The 21,083-nt window shown below is 44.7% G+C and overlaps 1 protein-coding gene across 1 annotated transcript in view; it reads left to right on the plus strand.

Annotated features, from left to right (window-relative positions):
* The window catches only part of LOC126190989 (uncharacterized), a 443,417-nt gene that overhangs the window by 386,619 nt on the left and 35,715 nt on the right, over window positions 1-21,083 (plus strand). The gene's annotated exons all lie outside the window — the stretch shown is intronic.

A 21,083-nucleotide genomic window follows, 5' to 3' on the forward strand; every position in this document is an offset into this window, starting at 1 on the left:
TCCAATACACCCTATTAACCACACTCTTATGACTATAAAATCCTATTTTACAACGTAATCTCCGCTAAATCCAACGGCCTTACGCCACCGCTCTGGGAGTGCCTGTACGCCCGCTTGGTACCCCTGTGTTGGTCTACATCTACATCTACATCTACGTGATTACTCTGCTATTCACAATAAAGTGCCTAGCAGAGGGTTCAATGAACCACCTTCAAGCTGTCTGTCTACCGTTCCACTCTCGAACGGCATGCGGGAAAAACGAGCAGTTAAATTTTTCTGTGCGAGCCCTGATTTCTTTTATTTTATCGTGATGATTATTTCTTTCTATGTAGCTGGGTGCCAACACAATGTTTCCGCAATCGGAGGAGGAAACTGGTGATTGAAATTTCATGAGTAGATCCCGTCGCAACGAAAAACGCCTTTGTTTTAATGATTGCCACTCCAATTCACGTATCATGTCTGTGACACTATCTCCCCTATTTCGCGATAGTACAAAACCAGCTGCCCTTCTTTGTACTTTTTCGGCCGGCCGCGGTGGTCTAGCGGTTCTGGCGCTGCAGTCCGGAACCGCGGGACTGCTACGGTCGCAGGTTCGAATCCTGCCTCGGGCATGGGTGTTGTGTGATGTCCTTAGGTTAGTTAGGTTTAAGTAGTTCTAAGTTCTAGGGGACTTATGACCTAAGATGTTGAGTCCCATAGTGCTCAGAGCCATTTGAACCATTTTGTACTTTTTCGATGTCATCCGTCAGCCCCACCTGATGCGGATCCTACACCGCACAGCAATACTCCAGAATAGGGCGGACAAGCGTGGTATAAGCAGTCTCTTTAGTAAACCTGTTGCACCTTCTTAAGTGTCGGAGCCAACTTTTTGCTGTATCAGTGGCCTCGCAATTATGCACGTAGTGCTTCCTGCGAGAGTGCATCCTTCATTGGGCCAAACAGATGGAAGTCGGAAGTTACGAAATCCAGAGTGTAGGGTGTGTGAGGGAGAACAGTCTAATCATGTTCTGTGAGCTCCTCTCATGTCTGCAGATTTGTGTGAGGCCTTGCGTTGTCGTGGAGAAGGAGAATTTCGTTAGCATTTTTGTGGCGACAAACGTGCTCAAGCCGTTCCTCCAATTTCCAGAGGGTGGCACAAAACACTTCAGAGTTTCTAAGTAGTTTTTCAGGGCGTAGTTTGCTTCTGTCTTCAAATGTTTGCTGATTTCGCTCTCTCAGCACCTTCTTGGCACTCTTCCATAGGTTAAACAAACCCGCGACCAATTTGTAAAGTGCACACCGAGTGATGCTATTATGGTAGTGAAACAAATGAATGTTTTTGAATTGGAGAGGATATAAAATGCAGATTTCCAACAATTAAAAAAGTTCGAAATGGGAAATTGTATTTAACGACCATCGTAATGCTGAAAAAATTTACCTCTATTATACAGGGCTATTACAAATGATTGAAGCGATTTCATAAATTCACTGTAGCTCCATTCATTGAGATATGGTCACGACACGCTACAGATACGTAGAAAGCCGCACTTCAGGTTTCTGCCGCCAGAGCGCTCGAGAGCGCAGTGAGAGAAAATGGCGACAGGAGCCGAGAAAGCGTATGTCGTGCTTGAAATGCACTCACATCAGTCAGTCATAACAGTGCAACCGCACTTCAGGACGAAGTTCAACAAAGATCCACCAACTGCTAACTCCATTCGGCGATGGTATGCGCAGTTTAAAGCTTCTGGATGCCTCTGTAAGGGGAAATCAGCGAGTCGGCCTGCAGTGAGCGAAGAAACGGTTGAACGCGTGCGGGCAAGTTTCACGCATAGCCCGCGGAAGTCGACGAATAAAGCAAGCAGGGAGCTAAACGTACCACAGCCGACGGTTTGGAAAATCTTAAGGAAAAGGCTAAAGCAGAAGCTTTACCGTTTACAATTGCTACAAGCCCTGACACCCGATGACAAAGTCAAACGCTTTGAATTTTCGGCGCGGTTGCAACAGCTCATGGAAGAGGATGCGTTCAGTGCGAAACTTGTTTTCGGTGATGAAGCAACATTTTTTCTTAATGGTGAAGTGAACAGACACAGTGTGCGAATCTGGGCGGTAGAGAATCCTCACGCATTCGTGCAGCAAATTCGCAATTCACCAAAAGTTAACGTGTTTTGTGCAATCTCACGGTTTAAAGTTTACGGCCCCTTTTTCTTCTGTGAAAAAAACGATACAGGACACGTGTATCTGGACATGCTGGAAAATTGGCTCATGCCACAACTGGAGACCGACAGCGCCGACTTCATCTTTCAACAGGATGGTGCTCCACCGCACTTCCATCATGATGTTCGGCATTTCTTAAACAGGAGATTGGAAAACCGATGGATCGGTCGTGGTGGAGATCATGATCAGCAATTCATGTCATGGCCTCCACGCTCTCCCGACTTAACCCCATGCGATTTCTTTCTGTGGGGTTATGTGAAAGATTCAGTTTTTAAACCTCCTCTACCAAGAAACGTGCCAGAACTGCGAGCTCGCATCAACGATGCTTTTGAACTCATTGATGGGGACATGCTGCACCGAGTGTGGGAGGAACTTGATTATCGGCTTGATGTCTGCCGAATCACTAAAGGGGCACATATCGAACATTTGTGAATGCCTAAAAAAACTTTTTGAGTTTTTGTATGTGTGTGCAAAGCATTGTGAAAATATCTCAAATAATAAAGTTATTGTAGAGCTGTGAAATCTCTTCAATCATTTGTAATAACCCTGTAGTCTTATACGGAAGTGAAACGTGAACGATAAACAGTACAGACGATAAGAAAACTGAAGTTTTTAGAAATGTGAAGATTTGAGTGGTCTCAGGCGCCTTGCCACGGTTCGCACTGCTAACCTCGTCGGAGGTTCAAGTCCTCCCTCGGGCACGGTTGGGTGAGTGTTGTCCTTAGAGCAAGTTAGTTAAAGTTAGATTAAGTAGTGTGTAAGGCTAGGGACCGATGACCGCAGCAGTTTGGTCCCATAGGAACTCACCACAAATTTCAAATTTGAGTGGTGGCTCGAAAAACAGATAAATATGTGCCTGAATCGAATCGGGGGAAAAACAAATTTACAGTATAATTTACTAAAAGATGGAATCAGTTGATCGGACACACTTTGAGACATCAAGTAATGTTCGATCTACTCATGGAAGGCAGTGTGAGAGACAAAAATTATCGAGGAAGGTTAATGCATCACTACAGTATTCAGCTTCAAGTGAATGTAGGATGTCGCAGTTATTTATAGATGAAGAGGCTTACACACAATATCCAACTGATACAGTGATATGTCAAAGGAAGTGACATATGAGTCATGTTTAAGAACTGTGTACGATTAGCGAGGTACATCGTATTTTGCCAGACTGGACACCAGATATCAAAATCAGTGCGATGCAAAATCTACACAGTCTAACTAGAAGAAATTCGGAGAAAGTAAGCAACATCGTCCTGTGTGAAGATGGCTTCACATGAGACGCTGTTGCTGAGTTTCTCCAATATAATATGATTCCAGACACAGAGCTCGGTATATAGGCTGCAAATAGGAATCGCGAGTTCGCCAGTAGTCGTTAGTGATATGCTTAATCACTGTCCCAGTAATTTTTTGGTCTTCAAGTTTACGAGATGAATCAAATCAATGCAGACGTTGAAAAATTTTGAAGAGAGGAGGGAATATTATTACTTGGAAGAAGCTGCTAGTCGGAGAAATGATGCGAATACAGAGGACTGCACGGTGCCTGATGTGCTGTAAGGAGTGGTAAACTGGGGGGGGGGGGGGAGGTGGCGAAGGGAAGGATGGATAGAACAGATCTTTTGTAGGCGTTGTGGATGGTAGAAGAATGCATCTCGTTTAGTCTATTATAGACTTTTAGCAGGACGGTCAGTAGACGTAGTCACAAGTTACTTTGCGGTCGAGCTAGTCCTAGCTATTTCAGTGCATTAATTGGGCAGCTATATAGCTGAGAGCGCTAACGCGCTGCTTCCTGGACTCGGGTAGGCCCGCCGGCCCCGGATCGAATCCGCCCGGCGGATTAACGACGACAGCCGGTGTGCCAGCCAGCCTGGATGTGGTTTTTAGGCGGTTTTCCACATCCTACTAGGTGAATACTGGGCTGGTCCCCACGTCCCGCCTCAGTTACCCGACTCACGGACAGTTGAAACACATTCACACTATTTCACGATTTCCACTAGACGCAGACAGCTGGGGTACACCAATTCCGTCCCGGGGGGTATGGGGTGGCGGCAGGAAGGGCATCCGGCCACCCCTTAAAATTAGCCATGCCAACTCCGTACTTAACCCTGCCGACCCTGTGCACAATGCGGGATAAAGGCAGTAGCAAAAGAAGAAAAGAAAGAAGAATTGGGCAGCTATATAAATCCGCTACAGCGCGTTTGGTTATCATAACAATTATGACTGATAACTGTTATAAAGTCTTCTACCGCGGTGCGACCTCACAACGGTGTATGAAATCAGGTACGAAAAACAAGCTGTTGATGTAAAAGCAGGGGCCATTATGAATATTGTGATAAGCTGTATCATTAAGCACTGGTGTGACGGCTGCATCAACGTATCAGTGAGTATCAGATTGTCTAGTCTATTAAACGCGTTTCTTCGCCGCTACCTACGACAGAAAGAGACAGAGGTGGTCACGGAAAAAAGTTAAAGTGATTCTTGGACCTATGTCTTCTACATCTGCGAGCACGTCGTGGTCTTCAGAGGCGTTTGACTGATGTATAGTCACCCAGATAACCGTCTGCCGTTCCATACACACCCGTCACAGATGGAAAAGTTGGCGATAGTATTTTCCCAGCATTGTATAGAAAAGCTACGCCGCTTTCCCTGCGAATGTCCAAATACTGGCGAGATGCCTTGCAGAGGATATGTTCTAATTACGAGGGTCACTCCAAAAGAAATGCGCACTATTTATTTTTTAAATCCATATTTTATTCTACATGTGTGAAAATTTTACAGTGTGCATATACGTCATTTAGGAACAATATTTTCATTTCGCCACATAATTTCCATCCCTCTCAACTGCCTTACGCCATCTTGGAACCAGCGCCTGTATACCCGCACGGTAAAATTCTGGACCAACCTGTTGGAGCCACTATTTGGCAGCGTGCACAAGGGAGTCATCATCTTCAAACCTTGTTCCACGAAGAGAGTCTTTCAGTTTCCCAAAGAGATGATAGTCACAGGGAGCCAGGTCAGGACTGTAAGGCGGGTGTTTCAGTGTTGTCCATCCGAGTTTTGTGATCGCTTCCATGGTTTTTTGACTGACATGTGGCCATGCATTGTCGTGCAACAGCAAAACATCCTGCTTTTGCCGATCTGGTCGAACACGACTCAGTCCAGCTTGAAGTTTCTTCAATGTCGTCACATATGCATCAGAATTTATGGTGGTTCCACTTGGCATGATGTCCACAAGCAAGAGTCCTCCTGAATCGAAAAACACCGTAGCCATAACTTTTCCAGCAGAAGGTGTGGTTTTGAATTTTTTTTTCTTGAGTGAATTTGCATGATGCCACTCCATTGATTGCCTCTTCGTGTCTGGTTAAAAATGATGGAGCCATGTTTCATCACTTGTCACAATTCTTCCAAGAAATTCATCTCCACCATTCTCGTACTGTTCCAAAAGTTCGCTGCATACCATTTCTTTGTGAGCCACTGTCTACATCCTGGAAACCCACCTGGCACAAACCTTTTTAACGCCAACACTTTCAGTATTCTGCAAACACTTCCTTCCCCTATCCCAACGTTGAGTGACATTTCATTCACTGTGATGCGTCTGTCAGCAGTCACCAATTCGTTAACTCTCTGCACATTGTCTGGAGTGTGTGCAGTTCGAGGCCTGCCGCTGCGAGGACAATCCTCAATATTGCCGTGCCCGCTTTCATCACGTAACCTGCTTACCCACCGACTAACTGAACTCGATCGACAGCAGCATCTCCATACACCTTTTTCAACTTCTTGTGGATGTTTCCACTGTCTCGTTTTCACAGCACATTCTATGACAGCACGTTGCTTCTGCCGAACGTCAAGTGTAGCAGCCATCTTGAAGACATGCTGTGACGGCGCCACTCACGGGAACAGGTTGTACTAAGTTTGAAAACAAGCCGGAAGGATGTATCTACACACTGTAAACCTTTCACACATGCAGAATGAAAACTGTATTTTTACAAAAATAGTGTACATTTCTTTTGGAGTGACCCTCATATTAGCCAGTTATGCGCCTTGCATTCGGAGGAGGCGTTCTGGACGCTGAGTACCTGCATGAAGTTGCCAAAGAGAAGATCCAGATATCATATTAAGTCTCCTTAATTGTGGACGGTTGGATGAAAATTGCGGCCCACTGTGTCAATTTATAATATTTACACAGGATCCAGTATTTTACAAAATATTCGTCCTGAAGGGCAAAGGGGAACTGGCCAAAATTGTGCGGACACCATCACCGACATTACTGATGAGAGAGTCGGTCAGATATCATTCCCGTAACAACAGACAAGGTCCGAAATATGCTTGCAGCAGGGGCTGCGCAGCGAACACCACCTACTTACTGACATATATGTTTTGACTCTAGAAGTCATTTATGATCTTAACTGAGTAGCCGAAAAGATAATTAAATCTTTGAAGCTTGGTAACTGTCCCAATGTAATTTTGTAGGTGAAGAGAAAGGAGAAATACAATATCTCTTCTTTCTCATTAAATGCGTTGTACTATTTTGGTTATAACAGCTTATTAAAAAGAAAAGACGCTATACTCAAAAAAAATTTAATGTCCAAAGATGCAACCAGACGAGAGCATAAAGATCGCCCAACTTGACAGAGACTTCGCTGTTTCTAAGTCCTATGTCTGACTACATAACGCCAGGAGAGACGGACAGTATCGCTTTATTGGAAATAAATGGGCTTTTTATTGGGATTTCAGGTAACTTTGCGATAGCTCTAAGGGTAAAGAAGTCTTTCAGCTATAAAATCTGCCGCGAAAAGCAGGAAAGTGCAAAATTAATCACTCTGCAACGGAACTTCTGCATGAATGCATAAGGGTGCAGATTTTAGTTTAAATGAGGAAAAACAAACTATGAACTACATAGCAGCATTAGTTAATTCGTTTCGGCTTGATTCCAGGATTATTGTGGCTAATGCGGCATCATTCAGAAGCGGTTTTGCTTTTTTTATTTAATAATATTGCTCTGGGCTGCTGGTCATTACTCTTTTCCATCGAACTTATAGATAAAAATGTGCACTGAGCAAACTTTCTTGCATTTCAGCAACCAGGATTTTAAATTCACCACCAACATCACTGCGGGAGAGCGCAGTTGGCCAGATTACTACGTATTTCTAAAACAGACAGGCTTCGCGAGACAAAAACTAATGTCAGAGTGCCGGACCTCAAACACAAATCTGAACAAGCAGCTGCACATGCTCCACCAGGGAAGTCCTTTCTTTCTCGGATGAGGACTCAGTGCAATGGCCGTCTTGTTTCACGAGCGAAGTTCTTAGTTTCGAGTATTTATTCGAAACATCAAATGATGTACAGCGCTGACCCCTTTCTCAGCTTCCATTTGTAACGAATCTCTCGCCCAGCGCAAATTCAAACAAGCGACTGGAAAAAAGCGCAGGCGACTCCTGTGTATACGATGGGTAAAAGAACATCATCATCATCTGTGGTGTCACCGCCAGACACCACACTTGCTAGGTGGTAGCTTTAAATCGGCCGCGGTCCATTAGTACATGTCGGATCCGCGTGTCGCCACTGTCAGTAATTGCAGACCTAGCGCCACCACATGGCAGGTCTAGAGAGACGGACTAGCACTCGCCCCAGTTGTACGACGACTTTGCTAGCGACTACACTGACGAAGCCTTTCTCTCATTTGCCGAGAGACAGTTAGAATAGCCTTCAGCCAAGTCCGTGGCTACGACCTAGCAAGGCGCCATTAACCATATTTAAAGTGTCTGATTTGTATTAACAATAGCGATGTACCACAAGGATGAAGTAAAGTTAAGTATATAGAAGCTACGTACTTTTCTTATTAGCATTCATTACGTATCCTGTTCCAGACTTCACGCCGGCCGGCGTGTGTGTACGCGTGCCTTTCTGTTACACGTCACTGTGGACTGGCTGTCTTGTCAGTCCACTACATCATCATCATCATTTAAGACTGATTATGCCTTTCAGCGTTCAGTCTGGAGCATAGCCCCTCTTATACAGTTCCTCCATGATCCCCTATTCAGTGCTAACATTGGTGCCTCTTCTGATGTTAAACCTATTACTTCAAAATCATTCTTAACCGAATCCAGGTACCTTCTCCTCGGTCTGCCCCGACTCCTCCTACCCTCTACTGCTGAATCCATGAGTCTCTTGGGTAACCTTGCTTCTCCCATGCGTGTAACATGACCCCACCATCTAAGCCTGTTCGCCCTGACTGCTACATCTATAGAGTTCATTCCCAGTTTTTCTTTCATTTGCTCATTGTGGACACCCTCCTGCCATTGTTCCCATCTACTAGTACCTGCAATCATCCTAGCTACTTTCATATCCGTAACCTCAACCTTGTTGATAAGGTAACCTGAATCCACCCAGCTTTCGCTCCCATACAACAAAGTTGGTCGAAAGATTGAACGGTGCACAGATAACTTAGTCTTGGTACTGACTTCTTTCTTGCAGAAGAGAGTAGATCGTAGCTGAGCGCTCACTGCATTAGCTTTGCTACACCTCGCTTCCAGTTCTTTCACTATGTTGCCATCCTGTGAGAATATGCATCCTAAGTACTTGAAACCGTCCACCTGTTCTAGCTTTGTTCCTCCTATTTGGCACTCAATCCGTTTATATTTCTTTCCCACTGACATTACTTTCATTTTGGAGATGCTAATCTTCATACCATAGTCCTTACATGACCCACAAAATTACAGACCAATATCCTTAACATTGGTTTGCTGCAGAATTCTTGAACATATCCTAAACTCGAATATAAGAGACAGAAAAGCTTCCGTCCACAAAACAACATGGATCTAGAAACCATTAAGAGCTAAGAGACAGAAAAGCTTCTGTCCACAAAACAACCCGGATCTAGAAACCATTAAGAGCTACAAATCCAAAACATGAGTATTGGAAACCATCGCTCGTGCGAAACTCAGCTTGTCCTTTTCTCACATGATATCCTGCGAATCGTGGATGAAGGGCAGCAGGCAGATTCCATATCCCTAGGTTTCCCGAAAGCGTTTGACACTGTGACGGTTAATCAAGGTGCGAGCATGCCGCATAGGTTCCCAGATATGTGCATCACTCTAAGACTTCTTACGTAGTAGAACCTATTACATTCTCCACGATGGCGAGTGTTCATCAAGGATGATAGGAGTATCAAGTGAGCAGCAGTCTGCAACTGCTTACTGTTGATATCGCCGTTGAGTGGCTGTAGAAAGATACGGCATGACTTCGAGGAACCCCTTGAGTGAGGGATCGCAAGTTCAATCTCGTTGTTCAAAAAATGGTTCAAATGGCTCTGAGCACTATGGAACTTAACTGCTCAGGTCATCAGTCCCCTAGAACTTAGAACTACTTAAACCTAACTAACCTAAGGACATCACACACATCCACGCCCGAGGCATGATTCGAACCTGCGATCGAAGCGGTCGCGCGGTTCCAGACTGTAGCGCCTAGAACCGCTTGGCCACTCCGGCCGGCCCAATCTCGTTGTAAAGTATTGTGTTAGCAGTTATGACAGGTAAATTATCAGTTGCGGATGACTCACCGTGTGGATCAGGGGGGGGGGGGACAGAAAATGAGTGTCGGGAGATGCAGGTATCAATCATCTATAAGATATACGTATTACACTTCACAAAATAGACATCTTCGATATTCAAGAAATGTTCAAAACAAACCGTTAACTTGCACCATGAACACCGAAAGAAAAATTGCGCGATACAATGATCACAAAGGTTCGCTCCATCAAGATCGAAGGTAAAGTCCCTGGCGCTACAAACCGTGCACGACATTCAGCTAGGTATCCACTCTTAAAGAACGCTAAAAGAATCATATCGGTGTAACGTGCTGAAGAGAACTGGTGGCATGTGATGGCGTGCAACCGAATGCGAAACAGTCTGTCGTAGGGCTTATCGTGAAACTGGGTATCCTTTAAGTTAAGGCGTAGCTGCAGATAGTGCGATAACAGTTTTATAGGCACGGAAAAAATAAACATCCAGAGGATGAATTTGTCAAGTATTTCCAGGTTGTGTTAACTGCAATGTCACACACTTTTCAGGACGGATAGTTTGCCCGAAAGGAGTATGATTTGATTTTTATACGCAGACCAGGAATAAAGTAAAAGCAAGTTATTTTGACCATCAACCGGCCAAAAGCAGTGCTCATACCATAATTGTAGTTCTCTTAGCGCGCGTTCCCACCCCTTTTGTGACGGGAATATTCCCTACTGCCCTTGCAAGTTCACGCACACGAGAAAGAATTGTTGGGGTCAGAGCACCTCCAAACTCCTCGAAGCACAATAAATAACTTTCAAGCCATTTTACCATCCAAATTAACGGTCGGCATAATTGTACACGAATACTTTAAGGCATTGATGTTAGTTGACCTTGATACAACTCTCTTGGTACCTCTAATTTCCAAGAAACCTTTCATATGCGTTTCCTCTTCAAACCCGATTGGTCGGAGATGAAAATAAGTTCCTTACTGAACGATAGAGTAACTTCGAACTCTCTTGGTACCTCTAATTTCCAAGAAACCTTTCATATGCGTTTCCTCTTCAAACCCGATTGGTCGGAGATGAAAATAAGTTCCTTACTGAACGATAGAGTAACTTCGTTTACCTCATCTATAAATTCTCGGATCTATTCTGCAGTTTTCTGTGCATCATAAGTTGACGCTTTGTTTGAAATTTTGTCATCTTACGTCGTCCAGTTCTGTGGCATTGTTTGAAGGTGCGCAACCACCCACTGCCTCCCTTGAAAATACTGTAATCTATGTCGCAACCAGTTTGATGTGCATAACGTAATAGGTCACCATCACGCACATCCTGTAAATTGCATCGAGCATCCTTGAAACGCGCAAACACCATTTTTGTAACAAGTGCGCCTTGTCCTCCATTGAACATCCGTAGTTTTTCAAATGCACAACACGGTCATATTGCTGTGGACTTATTCGAAATCTGTTCATAACTGTTTTTTTATTACGCTGCGGATGACCTCCATGTACCTTGTTACGTTTAGTACCCGGTCCCTGGACAACCATTGTCCTTTATTACGTTTCAGTAGAGAGGGGATTTGTGGCTCCATGTCCGACAAGGAAAATGAACTACACAAGTCGACATCCGTTTCGATATCACTTTCACTTATTAAGCACGTATCGTCACCATTGTACTCCTAGTACATTGTACGCACAGTCGAACGTATACGATACCACACATTCCGCTAACTCATCTTGCAGAAACGTTAATATTTCATCTGCCACTTCCTTAGGGTATTTCCTTAGGGTATTTTCCGACAAAACATCAACTTCAGTAACTGTTTTGTAGATATAGAGCAAGGTTTGCTTTGTTTATCGTTGCCATTGCTGTGCTTTATATTAGCACCACTAGCACTGTGGCACTGTTGTGAGTTACTCGTCGACCAAGCAGTTCAACTACGTTCCGTAGCCTCATGCTGTGCTCACCACTGGATACCTTCAATCCCGCCCCCTATTGCCATTGGCAGCCGATATTCTGATCGCTTGGTAGACAATACGAGGAGCGTCGAATGCCGTAAACGTCAATGGCGTTTTGTGACCTCGCAGGTTCCTTGTCTGACAGAATTACTGTTTGATGTGATGAATGATAGCATACAGAAAAATGTAAGCTAACGCAGATGAGTAGGAAAAACAAATTTTTAAAGTTCGAATACAGCATTAGTAGTTTGCTGCATAGCAAAGCACAGCATTGTTTTGTAGTAAAACATAGAATATGAGAAAACCGGCCAAGAAGAGAATCGAAGCATTTGGATGTGGTGCTTCAGAAGAATGCAGAAAATCAGATCGATTAATACGGTAAGGAATTAGATTAGGAAATGAGACACTTCAAGCAGTAAAAGAGTTTTGCTATTTGGGGAGCAAAATAACTGATGATGATCGAAGTAGAGAGGATATAAAATGTAGACTGGCAATGGCAAGGAAAGCGTTTCTGAAGAAGAGAAATTTGTTAACATCGAGTATAGATTTAAGTGTCAGGAAGTCCTTTCTGAAAGTATTTGTATTGAGTGTAGCCATGTGTGGAAGTGAAACATGGACGGTAAATAGAGTGGACAAGAAGAGAATAGAAGCTTTCGAAATGTGGTGCTACAGAAGAATGCTGAAGATTAGTTGGGTAGATCACATAACTAATTAGGAGGTACTGAACAGAATTGGGGAGAAGAGGAGTTTGTGGCACAACTTGACTAGAAGAAGGGATCGGTTGGTAGGACATGTTCTGAGGCATCAAGGGATCACCAATTTAGTATTGGAGGGCAGCGTGGAGGGTAAATATCGTAGAGAGAGACCAAGAGATGAATACACTAAACAGATTCAGAAGGATGTAGGTTGCAGTTGGTACTGGGAGATGAAGAAGCTTGCAGAGGATAGGGTAGCATGGAGAGCTGCATCAAACCAGTCTCAGAACTGAAGACCACAACAACAACAACAATACGGTAAGGAGTGACAAAGTTCTCCAGAGAATTGGCGAGGAAAGTAATACGTGGAAACCACTGACAAAAAGAGGGACGGGATGGTGGGACATCTGTTACATGGTGCTAGAGGGAGCTGTAGAGGGTAAAAACTGTAGAGAAAAACAGAGATCGTAATACATCCAGCAAATAACTGAAAATATAGGACGCAAGTGTTACTATAATACGAAGAGGTTGCACAGGAGAGGAATTTGTGTCAGGCCTTATCAAACCAGTCAGAAGACTGATGACCCCCAAAAAAATGAAAAGAAGAAATATGTGCTGCTTCACACAGTAATATCGATTAAATATCTGGGCATAACGCTGCAAAGCGATATGGAATGGAACGAGCAAGTAACGACTGCAGTAGGGATGGGGAATGGTCGACTTCGGTTTATTGGGAGAATTCTAGGAAAGTGTCATTCATCTGTAGAGGAGATCGCATATAGAATATTAGATCGCATATAGAATATTAGTGCGATCCATTCTGAGAGCACTGCTCGAATGTTTGGCAACACCACTAGGTCGGATTAAAGGAAGACATCGAAACAGTTCAAACGCGTACTATTAGATTTGTTAGCAGTAAGTTCGATCAACTCGCGAGCGTTAGGCAGATGTTTCGTGAAGTCAAATGGGAACCACTGGAGGGCTCATGACGATCTTTTCTCGAAAACTATTGAGATAGTTTATAGAACCGGCAATTGAAGTTGACTGTAGAGCGATTCTGCTGCAGCCAGTGTGCATTAAGGACCGCGAAGACAAGAGAAATTAGGGCTCGTACGGTAGCTTGTAGACAATCGTTTCTCCCTCTCCGAATTTCCGAATGGCACAGGAAAGGAATGATTAGTAGTGGCACAAGGTACCCTACGTCAGTATGGAGGAGTATGTAAATACACTACTGACCATTAAAATTACTACACCACGAAGATGACGAGTTACAGACGCGAAATTTAACCGACAGGAAGAAGATGCTGTGATATGCAAGTGATTAGCTTTTCAGAGCATTCACACAAGGTTGGCGCCGGTGGCGACACCTACAATGTGCTGGCATGAGGAAAGTTTCCAACCGATTTCTCATACACAAATAGCAGTTGACCGGCGTTGCCTGGTGAAACGTTGTTGTGATGCCTCGTGTAAGGACGAGAAATGCTTACCATCACGTTTCTGACTTTGATAAAGGTCGGATTGTAGCCTATCGCGATTGCGGTTTATCGTATCGCGACATTGCTGCTAGCGTTGGTCGAGATCCAACGACTGTTAGCAGAATATGGAATTGGTGGGTTCAGGAGGGTAATACGGAACGCCATGCTGGATCCCAACGGCCTCGTATCACTAGCAGTCGAGATGACAGGCATCTTATCCGCATGGCTGTAACGGATCGTGCAGACACGTCTCGATCCCTGAGTCAACAGATCGGGTCGTTTGCAAGACAACAACCATCTGCACGAACAGTTCGACGACGTTTGCAGCAGCATGGACTATCAGCTCGGAGACCATGGCTGCGGTTACCCTTGACGCTGCATCACAGACAGGAGCGCCTGCGGTAGTGTACTCAACAACTAACCTGGGTGCACAAGCGGCAAAACGTCATTTTTTCGGATGAATTCATGTTCTGTTTACAGCATCATGATGGTCGCATCCGTGTTTGGCGACATCGCGGTGAACGCACATTGGAAGCGTGTATTCATCATCGCCATACTGGCGTATTACCCGGCATGATGATATGGGGTGCCTCTGGTTACACGTCTCGGTCACCTCTTGTTCGCACTGACGGCACTTTGAACAGTGGATGTTACATTTCAGATGTGTCACGACCCGTGGCTCTACCCTTCATTCGATCCCTGCGAAACCCTACATTTCAGCAGGATAATACACGACCGCATGTTTCAGGTGCTGTACCCGGCCTTTCTGGATATAGAAAATGTTCGACTGCTGTCCTGGCCAGCACATTTTCTAGATATCTGACCAATTGAAAATGTCTGGTCAACGGTGGCCGAGCAACTGGCTCGTCACAATACGCCAGTCACTACTCTTGAACTGTGGTATCGTGTTGAAGCTGCATGGGCAGCTGTACCTGTACACGCCATTCAAGCTCTGTTTGACTCAATGCCCAGGCGTAACAAGGCCGTTATTACGGCCAGAGGTGGTTGTTCTGGGTACTGATTTCTCAGGATCTATGCACCCTAATTGCGTGAAAATGTAATCACATGTCAGTTCTAGTATAATATATTTGTCCAATGAATACCCGTTTATCATCTGCATTTCTTCTTGGTGTAGCAATTTTAATGGCTAGTAGTGTAGGTGTAGATCTCTCTGTTCAATCTCTCAGAAAGTACTATCATATTTTTTTTTGCAATAGTTATTTTTTTCTAGATCGAATCTAACATTGTTGCCTGGAATAAAAGAAACATAATTTAAATAATTATTTCGGATTTGAAACAATTACTTTAGTTAATAAATGTCAATTGTATGCGTAAAATTTGTAGAATAAAATCTAGAAATAAAGTTCCTGTTTCGTTATACATGGTGTTTTTAAAAATGTGATCAAAACTATTGAAGTCCTTTAAACACGTCCTGAAACAAACATTTGTTTAGATGTGGGCCACTCTTAGTCTCTGTCTGTTAACGCTACAGGACATGCTGAGTGTGGCTACCTCTCACTCTTATGCATCCTTCAGCGCTCGTTCTCTAAATGAATCGCGAGCTCGTCGGAACACATCTGGCTGCCCCCAAATTTGGCCACGTAGATGTGACACACAGTCCTGTGCCGTGTGCACGTTGTTGATGGGTGTGGAATGCACCAACGCCTTTAAATGCCCGCATAGGTAAAGAGATATAGAGGATGAAGGTCAGGTGAACAGCTAGGAAGGCCTGGGAGAGTGCGTCTCGTGAGACGTTCCCCTCCAGCGGGCGCTCTCCCCCCACCTCTACTCCTACTCGTACAATGTGGTCATGGCCAGACGGCAGCGTACGATGTGCTGGTTTACCTGTAGTCGAGACGGGCAGCGTTTTCTTTCCTGAAAGCCCACTCTCTCGCACCTTGACAGGCATTTACTCCGACTTATTCTCCTTAATATTGCTCTAACGCTCAGATTGTCATTTTTGTTCCTACTGTGGCTATTATTCTGATTTCGATCTGCTTATTATTGTGGCTGTTACGGCTTTCGAGACAATCGAAAAGAGACAACACTGGAAAACCATGTTTTCAATGATGTATGGGGGATTAAGATGTGTTTTGTACTCAATTCCGATGAAAAATCCGAACGTTTAATATGTCAAAAGTGCTTAAATAAAAAAAAAAAGTAATCTTGCTCGACATTTCTCTTTACATCATGAAGGCACATACGGGCGTTAATCTTATGACGAATGATGCGCCTTAGTGGATAAGGAAAAAAAAAAAAAATAGAAAAGTTACCTGAACCATCAAGTCTTAGAGAAAAGTGTTTAACTGCTCATATGCAGTATACTCAATATTCGGCAACGATCAGAAATGCTTTCCTGAAGGAATGTGAAACAGATTTGGCGAAAGCATTTGGTTATGACGATTTCACTAATATTTAAGAGTAATTTCTGCGTAATGTAGCGCTGCAAATGGTCTACTTTTTGATATGAGTCATAGCAGGAAACTAAACAATTTAATTGCAGACTGTCGGTCGAGAGTACTGATCAACAGATCTCAGTCAGCAATTTCTTTATTTGTGTAGTAACTGACTACTTTTCTTTGGACGAAGAATTACACTTCTGCCCATTAAAATTGCTACACCAAGAAGGAATGCAAATGATAAACGGGTATTCATTGGACAAGTATATTATACTAGAACTGACATGTGATTACATTTTCACGCAATTTGGGTGCATAGATCTTGAGAAATCAGTACCCAGAACAACAACGTCTGGCCGTAATAACGGCCTTGATACGCCTGGGCATTAAGTCGAACGGAGCTTGGATGGCGTGTACAGGTACAGCTGCCCATGCAGATTCATCACGATACCACAGTTCATCAAGAGTAGTGACTGGCGTATTGTGACGAGACAGTTGCTCGACCACCATTGACAAGACTTTTTCAGTTGATGAGAGATCTGGAGAATGTGCTGGCCAGGGCAGCAGTCGGACGTTTTCTGTATCCAGAAAGGCCCGTACAGACCTGCAACATGAAGTCGTGCATTATCCTGCTGAAATGTAGGCTTTCGCGGGGATCGAATGAAGGATAGAGCCACGGGTCGTAACACATCTTAAATGAAACGCCCACTGTTCAAAGTGTCGTCAATGCGAACAAGAGGTGACTGAGACGTGTAACCAATGACACCCCATACCATCATGCCGGGTGACACGCCAGTATAGCGATGATGAATACACGCTTCCAATGTGCGTTCACCGCGATGTCGCCAAACACTAATGGTACCATCATGATACCTGGATTCATCCGAAAAAATGACGTTTTGCCATTCGTGCACCCAGGTTCCTCGTTGAGTACACCATCGCAGGCGCTCCTGTCTGTGATGCAGCGTCAAGGGTAACCGCAGCCACCGCCTCCGAGCTGATAGTCCATGCTGCTGCAAACGTCGTCGAACTGTTCGTGCAGATGGTTGTTGTCTTGCAAACGCCCGCATCTGTTGACTCAGGGATCGAGACCTCGCTGCACGATCCGTTACAGCTATGCGGATTAGATGCCTGTCATCTCGACTGCTAGTGATACGTGACCGTTGGGATCCAACACGGCGATCCGTATTACCCTCCTGAACCCACCGATTCCATATTCTGCTAACAGTCATGAGATCTCGACCAACGCGAACAGCAATGTCGCGATACGATAAACCGCAATCGCGATAGGCTACAATCCGACCTTTATCAAAGTCGTAAACGTGATGGTACTCATTTCTGCTCCGTACACGAGGCATCACAACAACGTTTCACCAGGCAACGCCGGTCAACTGCTGCTTGTGTATGAGAAGTCGGTTGGAAACTTTCCTCGTGTCAGCACGTTGTAGGTGCCGCCACCGGCGCCAACCTTGTGTGAATGCTCTGAAAAGCTAATCATTTGCGTATCACAGCATCTTCTTCCTGTCGGTTAAATTTCGCGTCTGTAGCACGTCATCTTCGTGGTGTAGCAATTTTAATGGCCAGTAGTGTACTTGGTTTAGTACGCGGAACAACCGATTTGGATAGTTTTAATGCTATTCAAAAGTATTTTGACCAAATTGGTGGTTTGCAAAAATGCTCTGTCGTTTGTACTAGTACTGTACCAGCTAAGATATGTAGAGTAAATAGCTTCGTTTGTCACTTATGAAAAACCGAGTAAATTACTTAACTTTTCATTGCATTATTCGTCAGGAAATACTGCGTAGAAAAGAGTTAGAATGCAGTCCGTAATGAAAAATGTAACGCAAATTACGAACATAATACGATAAGGAAATCCATCACTTTTTCATCGGAAGTTAAGCAGTTTCTGGTAGAAAAGTTGACACGGTATATGGAGATAGAGTTCTTCATTCCGAAAATCATTGGTTAAGCGCAGGAAACTGTTCAGTTCTTTTTCCCCTTAGAATTTTCAAGTTTTTGAATAAAGAGGTAAAAACGGATGTTTCGGAATTTGAAAAGAGACTGAGGGGTTCACTTTTCTTTTCGAGAAATAGTATTTCTAACAAATGTTGCAGATCACTTAAATAATCTGAATTTACATTTGCTTACAGGGAGTACTGTATTGTGTATTGTGTATTTAAGCTGGGGACCTAGAAACGACGGAGAGGCTTCGTCCCGCCATAGCCCTCAGTGGTTCACAACTCCACAACAGGTCACCCACCCCACCGCTACCGGCACACCACCCCGAACCCAGGGTTATTGTGTCGGCCCCCATTGGACCCCCCTCCCTGGGGACGTCTCATACCAGACGAGTGTAACCCCTAATGTTTGCGTCGTAGAGTAATTGTGTACGCGTACGTGGAGACAATGTTCGCGCATCAATCGCCGACATAGAGCAACAGAGGCGGAATAAGGGGAACCAGCCCGCATTCGCCGAGGTAGATGGAAAACCGCCTTCAAAAGCATCCATAGGCTGGCCGGCACACCTGACCTCGACACTAATCCGCCGGGCGGATTCATGCCGGTGACCGGCACGCCTTCCTGCTCGGGAAGCAGCGCGTTAGACCGCGCGGCTAGCCTGGCGGGCTTACAGGGAGTAAGTAGAGCTCGCAATCCAGCGCTATCGACTTTCGTCTCTACAGTTAGACAGCATGACTGTCTGCGCAAGCCGTGAGGGCAGCGCACGGATCGAGTTGGAGGGGGAAGCACAGGCTGGAGGAGAATGATTCGCTAGGCACACTTTGCAAGGTCCAAGCTAGGTTATACTGCTGGACCTCTTCGATCAATTCATTGCTCATGAAATGTTTGTGTTGGGGACTGTCATACAGGGTACAGAAACTGGGGTGATGCACCATCCTGCATAAACTATGTCCCTTGTCTTTCTACGAAGCTAACGTTCTCCAATATCGCGTTTCATTTTTCGTGCAAAAGTTACTAAATTTATTAATTTGTTAAAGTGGATGGCCCTATAAGTCTGTCACGTACAGTTCCTGCCCACACTTTGGTACTAACGTAAACCTGATGCTTTGCTTCCACGGTCGCATCTTCCCATACATAGTTACAGTGGTAAGTCATGAGTCTGCTCTGTGTGAATCCCACGTTATCCGGAAACAAAATGCAAGCTGTAAATTGCGGCTCTTCTGCACTCCACCCTAGAATCCACTGGCAGCACTGTAATTTGGCATAGTGACCTTGTGGCCTGATAACTTGCATATTTTCTAAGATGTACCGACAAAGTGACTACATGTACAGAACAGTTGATGCCTTCAACAGTTCCAGTTCTTCATACACTTGTTCCATGACCGTCATCTACTTAGCGCTACACTCGTGCCGCAGTATTCGTCGTGTGAATCATGCAATGTCTGCCGCAATTCCTGTTTCTTGTTGGGAATGATACGGTACCTGCAACTCGATAACTCGATGGAACAACCTGCTGGAGTCATTTTTTTTTCAGATAGAATGCGCATGAGCATGTCGTTCAGCATATACACTGAAGCGCCAAAGAAACTGAAACAGGCATCAAATACAGAGAGATGTAAACGAGCAGAATACGGCACTGCGATCGGCAGCGTCTGTATAAAAAAGTGTCTGGCGCAGTTGTTAGATCGGTTACTGCGGTTACAATGGCAGGTTATCAAGATTGAAGAGAAACTGAACTCAGTGTTATAGTCGGCGCATGAGGGATCGCACACAGCATCACCAGGGTACCGATAAGGTGGAGATTTTCCAGTACGACCATTTCTCGAGTGTACCTCGAATATCAGGAATCCGGTAAAACGTCAAATCTCCGACATCGCTGCGGCCGGAAAAAGATTCTGCAAGAACGGGACCAATGACGACTGAAGAGAATCGTTCAAAGTGACAGAAGTGCAAACCTTCCGCAAATTGCTGCAGATTTCAGTGTTGGGCCATTAACAAGTGTCAGCTTGCGAACCGTTCAAAGAAACATCATCGATATGGGCATTCTGAGCCGAAGGCCCACCCCTGTACCATTCATGACTGCACGACACAAAGCCTTATGCCTCGCCTGGGCCCGTCAACACCCACATTCGGCGGGTGATGTGCCCTGGTCGAAAGAGTCTTGTTTCAGATTATATCGATCGGATGGACGTGTACGGGTATGGAGGAAACCTCATGAATCCATCGACCCTACACGTCAGCAGGGGAACGTTCAAGTTAGTGGAGGCTCTGTAATGGTGTGAGGCATATGCAGATAGAGTGATATGGGATCCCTGATACTTGTAGATACGGCTCTGACAGGTGATACGCACGTAAGTGTCCTGTCTGATCACCTGCATCCATTTATGTCCATTTTGAATTCCTATGGACTTGGGTAATTCCAGCAGGACAATGAGACACCCCACAAGTCCACAATTGCTACAAGTGGCTCTAGGAACATTCTTCTGAGTTTAAACTCTTCCGCTGGCCACCAAACTCCCAAGACATGAACATTATTGAACGTATTTGGGATGCCTAGCAACGTTCTGTTCAGAAGAGATCTCCACCGTCTCGTACTCTTACGGATTTATGGACAGCCCTGCAGGATTCATGGTGTCACTTCCCTCCAGCACTACTTCACACATAAGACGAGTCCACGCCACATCTTGTTGCTGCACTTTTGCTTGCTCGCGGGGGCCCTAAACGATATTAGGCAACGAAACTCAGTCTCGGAATCTGGCAAAAAACCCAAAGAGATTCTGGTCATACATAAAGCACATCAGTGGCAAGACGCAATCAATACCATCTCTGCGCTATAACAACGGCGAAGTCACTGATGACAGTGCCACTAAAGCAGAGTTATTAAACACGGTTTTCCT

Source organism: Schistocerca cancellata, chromosome 6 (assembly GCF_023864275.1).
Source record: "Schistocerca cancellata isolate TAMUIC-IGC-003103 chromosome 6, iqSchCanc2.1, whole genome shotgun sequence".
Taxonomy (NCBI): Eukaryota; Metazoa; Arthropoda; class Insecta; order Orthoptera; family Acrididae; genus Schistocerca; species Schistocerca cancellata.